We start from the raw sequence: 7,712 nt of genomic DNA on the forward strand, positions 1-7,712 counted from the left end.
ATTTTGTTCTGAGCCAATATGGCATTCAGAGCATCAATTTTAAGAACTCCCTTCCTTTGAGGCATCCCATTATTCACGTAATTCCTCTCAGAAGTGTACATGAACTGGTTATTTGCAACCATGTCAATAAGTTCTTGAGCTTCTGCAGGTGTTTTCTTTAGGTGAATGGATCCACCTGCAGAATGGTCCAATGACATCTTAGAGAACTCAGATAGACCATAATAGAATATATCTATCATGGTCCATTCTGAAAACATGTCAGAAGGACATCTTTTGGTCATCTGTTTGTATCTTTCCCAAGCTTCATAGAGGGATTCACCATCTTTTTGTTTGAAGGTCTGAACATCCACTCTATGCTTGCTCAGCTTTTGAGGAGGAAAGAACTTAGCCAAGGAGGCTGTGACCAGCTTATCCCAAGAGTCCAGGCTATTTTTAGGTTGAGAGTCCAACCATGTTCTAGCTCTGTCTCTTACTGCAAAAGGGAAAAGCATGAGCCTGTAGACTTCAGGATCTACTCCATTAGTCTTGACAGTCTCACAGATCTGCAAGAACTCAGTTAAGAACTGGTAGGAATCTTCTGATGGAAGTCCATGAAACTTGCAGTTTTGTTGCATTAGAGCAACTAATTGAGGTTTCAGCTCAAAATTGTTTGTTCCAATAGCAGGAATTGAGATGCTTCTTCCATCAAACTTGGAAGTGGGTGTAGTATAATCACTAAGCATCCTCCTTGCATTCTTGTTGTTGGGTTCGGCTGCCATCTCCTTTTCTTGTTCGAAAATTTCAGCAAGGTTGTCTCTGGATTGTTGTAATTTAGCTTCTCTTAGTATCCTCTTCAGAGTCCTTTCAGGTTCTGGATCAGCTTCAACAAGAATGCCTTTTTCCTTGTTCCTGCTCATATGAAAGAGAAGAAAACAGAAAAAGAAGAGGGATCCTCCATGTCACAGTAAAGAGGTTCCTTATTATTAGTAGAAGAAGAAAGGGAATAAAGAAAGGAAAATCCAAACAGAAGGGTGAGGATAGGGGTAGTGATTTGAGATGAAGAGAGGTGAAGAGAAGTGTTAGTAAATAAATAAATAAATAAATAGAAGAAGAGGAGAGAGAGATTTTCGAAAATAAATTTTGAAAAGGGGTTAATGATTTTCGAAAATTAAAATAAGAAATAAAATTAAAATTAAAATTTGAAACAATTAATTAATTAAAAAGAATTTTGAAAAAGGGGGAGATATTTTCGAAAATTAGAGAGAGAAAAGTAGTTAGGTAGTTTGAAAAAGATAAGAAACAAACAAAAAGTTGGTTGGTTAATTGAAAAAGATTTGAAAATCAAATTTGAAAAGATAAGAAGATAAGAAGTTAGAAAAGATATTTTAAAATCAAATTTTTAAAAAAGATAAAATTTTGAAAAAGATATGATATAAAAGATAGGATAAGATAGATTTAATTTGTAAAATTAAAATTAATTACTTAACTAACAAGAAACTAAAAGATAAGATTCTAGAATTTAAAGATTGAACCTTTCTTAACAAGAAAGTAACAAACTTTAAATTTTTGAACCAATCACATTAATTGTTAGCATAATTTTCGAAAATAAAGATAAAATTAAGAAAAAGATTTTTGAAAAAGATTTTAAAGTGTTTTCGAAAAATAATAAGAAAAATGATAAAGATTTAATTTTTGAAAACGTTTTGAAAAGATAAGATTTTTAAAATTTGAAAATTTGAGTTGACTTACAAGAAACAACTAATTTTAAAAATTTTTTTGACTAAGTCAACCCAAATTTTCGAAATTTTGAGAGAAAAAAGGAAAAGATATTTTTTTATTTTTGAATTTTTAATGATGAGTGAGAAAAACAAAAAAAATGACTTACAACATGAAAATTATGAATCAAAACACATTATGCATGCAAGAACACTATGAATGTCAAGATGAACACCAAGAACACTTTGAAGATCATGATGAACATCAAGAACATATTTTTGAAAAATTTTTGATGCAAAGAAAACATGCAAGACACCAAACTTAGAAATCTTTAATGCTTAGACACTATGAATGCAAAAATGCACATGAAAAATATCGTACAACACAAAACAAGAAAATCTAAAGATCAAACAAGAATACTTTACCAAGAACAACTTGAAGATCATGAAGAACACTATGAATGCATGAATTTTTGAAAAAATCATAATAATAAGTTTAAAAAATTACAATTGACATCAAACTTAAGATTTGACTAAAGACTCAAACAAGAAACACAAAATATTTTTTATTTTTATGATTTTATAATTTTTTGTATTTTTGTATATTTTTCGAAAACATATTTTGGAAAAAAGGAGTAATGAATTCATAGTCCTCAATCAAAATCCTGTGAATTAGCCATGGCTTAATAGCCAACCAAGCTAAAACATGTTATATGAAACTCTAGGATTCATTCTTGAAAACTTTGAAAATTTTCGAAAACAGGTGAGAAATTTTGAAAAATATTTTTGAAAATTTTTTTGAAAAGAAAATAAAAAGAAAATTACCTAATCTGAGCAACAAGATGAACCGTTAGTTGTCCAAACTCGAACAATCTCCGGCAACGGCGCCAAAAACTTGGTGCACAAAATTGTGATCATCAACAATGGCGCCAAAAACTTGGTAGCACTCTCAAACGTGAATCACACTTAGTCACAACTCAGCACAACTAACCAGCAAGTGCACTGGGTCGTCCAAGTAATACCTTACGTGAGTAAGGGTCGATCCCACGGAGATTGTTGGTATGAAGCAAGCTATGGTTATCTTGTAAATCTCAGTTAGGTGGATAGTAAATGTTATGGAGTTTTCGAATAGCAAATAAATAAAACAGAAAATAAAGATAGAGTTACTCATGTAATTCAATGGTGGGAATTTCAGATAAGTGTATGGAGGTGCTGTGTTCCTTCTGAATCTCTGCTTTTCTACTGCTTTCATCCAATCCTTCTTACTCCTTTCCATGGCAAGCTGTATGTAGGGCATCACCGTTGTCAATGGCTACATCCCATCCTCTCAGTGAAAATGGTCTAAATGCTCTGTCACAGCACGGCTAATCATCTGTCGGTTCTCGATCATGTTGGAATAGAATCCCTTGATTCTTTTGCGTTTGTCATCATGCCCAACAATCGCGAGTTTGAAGCTCGTCACAGTCATTCAATCCCTAAATCCTACTTGGAATACCACAGACAAGGTTTAGACTTTCCGGATTCTCATGAATGCCGCCATCAATCTAGCTTATACCACGAAGATTCTGATTAAGGAATCCAAGAGATACGTGCCCGGTCTAAGGTAGAACGGAAGTGGTTGTCAGTCACGCGTTCATAGGTGAGAATGATGATGAATGTCACGGATCATCACATTCATCATGTTGAAGTACAACGAATATCTTAGAATAAGAACAAGTGGAATTAAATAGAAAATAGTAGTAATTGCATTGAAACTTGAGGTACAGCAGAGCTCCACACCCTTAATCTATGGTGTGTAGAAACTCCACCGTTGAAAATACATAAGTGATGAAGGTCCAGGCATGGCCGAATGGCCAGCCCCCATGAAAGACCGAATGGTCAAAAGAACTAGATAGTCCAAGAAGTCCAAAATGTCTAATACACTAGTAAAAAGTTCTATTTATAATAAACTAGCTACTAGGGTTTACAGAAATAAGTAATTGATGCATAAATCCACTTCCGAGGCCTACTTGGTGTATGTTTGGGCTGAGCTTGATCTTTACACGAGCTGAGGCTTATCTTGGAGTTGAATGCCAAGTTGTAACGTGTTTTTGGCGTTCAACTCTGGTTCGTGACGTGTTTCTGGCGTTTGACTCCAGAATGCAGCATGGAACTAGCGTTGAGCGCCAGTTTACGTCGTCTAATCTCGAATAAAGTATGGAGTATTATATATTGCTGGAAAGCTCTGAATGTCTACTTTCCAACGCCATTGGGAGCACGCCATTTGGAGTTTTGTATCTCCAGAAAATCCATTTCGAGTGCAGGGAGGTCAGATTCCAATAGCATCAGCAGTCCTTTGTCAGCCTTTTTTCAGAGTTTTGCTCAGGTTCCTCAATTTTAGCCAGAAAATACCTGAAATCACAAAAAACACACAAACTCATAGTAAAGTCCAGAAATGTGAATTTAACATAAAAACCAATGAAAACATCCCTAAAAGTAGCTAGATTATACTAAAAACTATCTAAAAACAATGCCAAAAAGCGTATAAATTATCCGTTCATCAGCTTACACATGTTTTCTTGGAAAGTTGAATTATGTTGACCAAGCATTTGCATTCACTTTAGGTAGTTGCATTTAGATAGGACTCATATGATTTAGTTGCATCAAATAAAGATCATATCCCTTGTTTCCTTCTTATTTTAGCATGAGGACATGCTAAGGTTTAAGTGTGGGGAGGTTGATAAACCCCATTTTTAGGGTTTATCTTGTGTTGAATTTAGAGTATTTTGCTAACCTTTTCTCACATTTAGCTAATGAATTAGCATGATTTTGTGATCTCTCCCTTATTTGTACTTAATTGTAAAAACATGCTTTCTAGGCCTTTAATTTGATAATTTTAATTCTTTCTTGATTCCATAAGGTGCCTTGATGTGTTTGCTAGTAATCTCAGGCTGAAATAGGCTAGGCATGGATCAAAGGAGCAAGGAAGGAAGCATGCAAGTGGAGAGAAGCACAAAAAGTCAAAGAATTGATCTCGGCCAAGGACGCGCACGCGCACAAGGCGCTCGCGCGCACCTTGCGAATCGGCCAGGGACGCGTACGCATACCGTGCACGTACGCGTCGCAGTCCGCACGTGATTTCATTAAAGCAGCTCGTGCCTGGCGATTTTGGAGGGTTTCTGGACCCCTTTTGGCGTTGGAATTCTGGTAGAGAAGGATTAAAAGGACCAAGGATTGAAGGGAAAAGCATCTTTCATTCATTGTATCTTACACACTCATTAGGATTAGGATTAGTTAGTTTTAGAAGGAGAAGCTCTCACTTCTCTCTAGGATTAGGAATTAGGGTTAGATTGGGATCTCATAGTTCTAGGTTTAATTCAAGTCTACTTCTACTTCCACCTTCAATTGGTGATTGCTACACTTTGGTTCTTCTTTCTATCCCTACTCTCTTGTTGTAATTTCTCTTATTTTGTTTCTAGGTTTTGTAATTGAGATACTCTTGTTCTCTTAGTTTTCTTTTAATAATGCAATTTGAGGTAATTCATGATAATTGTGATTTCCTTGATTGTTGTTGTTAATTCTTTGCATTCAATTGTTGTTAGAATTCATTCTTATTGTGATTTACTATACTTTTCTTTTGTACCTTCCAAGTGTTTGATGAAATGTTTGGAAGGATGTTAGAGTAGGATTTTATGTTCTTGGCTTGGGAAGGTAACTTAGGATTTCTTGAGTTACTAATATCCAAGTGATTGATAGTTGATAGCCATTGACTCTAGCCTTCATTAATTCAATTAGTGGAAAGCTAGGATTTATGGACTTGGATTGATATAACTCACTTGACTTTCCTTTGCTACTTGATTAAAGGATGACTAAGTGGGATTAATCCTTTCAACTACCATAATTGTGGCTAGTGATAATGATAGAGACCCTTGACAACCAAACCTTGCCAAGACCATTTTGTTAATAGAATTTCATTACCATTTACTATTCATGTTTCTCATTCAAAACCCCAAAATAAACAAGTCCATAACCAATAACAAGAACACTACCCTGCAAGTCCTTTGAGAGACGACCCGAGGTTTAAATACTTTGGTTTATATATTTTAGGGATTTGTACTTATGACAAACAAATTTTTGTATGAGAGGGTTATTGTTGGTTTAGAGACTATACTTTACAACAAGAATTCATTGGTGAAATTCTAAACCGTCAAAAATCCACTCATCATGGGTCTCACTGTTTCAGTTTCTCTTGCTGGCTCAGGAGACAAAATGGAAATGTCTCCTCCATTCTGACGAGACAAAACTGGATTGGCACATTCTTCATTTTGGGCAGACTTGGGATTTTCTTTGCTTGTTCCAGCTTCTTCACAATCTGAATCATTATCTATCACAGTACTGGGAATTAAATTAGAATCACAAAAGTAACATGTATAGATTCCTCTATAGTTCTATAATCTTTGAGGTAAATTCTATAGGCTTTGTTAGTAGTGGAATATCCAACAAACATGTCCTCATATGATTTTGGATCAAATTTGCCAAGATTTTCTTTATTATTAAGCACAAAACACTTGCATCCAAAAATATGGAAATACTTAAGATTTGGAAGGGTTCCTTTCCATAGCTCATAAGAAGTTTTCTTTAACCCTTTTCTAATAATGGTCCTATTCAAAATATAACATGCTGTATTTACAGTTTCAGCCCATAGAAACTGTGGAACCTCATTCTCATATAACATAGCCCTAGTCATCTCTTGAAGGCTTCTATTCCTTCTTTCAACAACCCCATTTTGTTGAGGTGTTCTAGGGCATGAAAAATTATGAGTAATTTCAAAGTCATTACAGAATTTTTCAAAGTCTTGGTTTTCAAATTTTTTTCCGTGATCACTTATCAAATGGGCCACTTTTAAATCTTTTTCATTTTGAATTTTCTTGCAAAGAGTTGAGAAAGCATGGAAAGCATCATTTTTATGAGCAAGAAAAAGTATCCAACCAAATCTAGAGTAATCATCTACCACTACTAAACCATAGTGTTTACCTCCTAGACTTTGAGTTCTTGTTGGACCAGAAAGATCAATGTGTAACATCTCTAATGGCCTTTTGGTTGAAATTCCATCTTTTGGTTTAAAAGAGGATTTAACTTGTTTGCCTAATTGACAAGCCTCACAAGTAAGATCCTTATCAAATTTGATTTTAGGAATTCATCTAACCAGATTTTTCTTTACTAGCTTAGAAATTTGGTACATGCTAGCATGACCCAACTTTCTATGCCATAGCCATTTTTCAGATTCAATAGAGGTAAAACATGTTACATTTTGTTCTTTCAAGTCCTCAAGAGTTAATCCATACACATTGTTGCATCTTTTAGCTTCAAATAAAATATCTCCAGTTTTTTCACAAACAACCAAACACACAAATTTTCTAAAAACAACTTCAAAACCTAAATCACACAATTAGCTTACACTAAGTAAGTTATGTTTCAAACCATTTACAAGAAGAACATCATTTATACAAGATGAAAAGCTTTTACCAACTTTACCAACGGCCACTATCTTTCCTTTACCATCATCACCGAAAGTGACAAGTCTTCCATCATATTCATCAAGCTTTATGATGAAGGTTGTCTTTCCAATCATGTGCCTAGAGCATCCTCTGTCCATGTACTACATATTTTCCTTCCGTTTAGATGCTAGGCACACCTACAAAACAAGCTCAAGTGACCTTAGGTATCCAAAATTTCTTGGATCCTTTCACGTTAAACCATCTCCTATGACCCAAGCCATTGTAATCAAAAACAACTTTGTAAACTTTGTCACCAATCATTCTTTCACCAAAAAAATATTGAATGGGAAAGTGTCCATTTCGGTTGCATAGTCTACAAAACCTTGGAGTTGCTGATTTGTTAAAGTAGGTGGGATCTTGAAACCTTGTGTCATTAGAAGATGAAACTCTATTTTCAAAAGAAGGTTTATTAGATTTGTAAAACCCCAAACCAGCTTTATCAAAGAGTGGTTTTTGACTAGCCAATATTTGATTTAAATTT

At 34.7% G+C, this 7,712-nt stretch overlaps 1 non-coding gene across 1 annotated transcript; it reads left to right on the plus strand.

Moving 5' to 3' along the window:
* Positions 1-252: 252 nt before the first annotated feature.
* Positions 253-358, plus strand: LOC130959157 (small nucleolar RNA R71). Its single transcript, XR_009078252.1, has one exon. It is a non-coding gene; the product is annotated as a small nucleolar RNA R71 (small nucleolar RNA).
* Positions 359-7,712: the final 7,354 nt, after the last annotated feature.

Source organism: Arachis stenosperma, chromosome 10 (genome assembly GCF_014773155.1).
Source record: "Arachis stenosperma cultivar V10309 chromosome 10, arast.V10309.gnm1.PFL2, whole genome shotgun sequence".
NCBI lineage: Eukaryota > Viridiplantae > Streptophyta > Magnoliopsida > Fabales > Fabaceae > Arachis > Arachis stenosperma.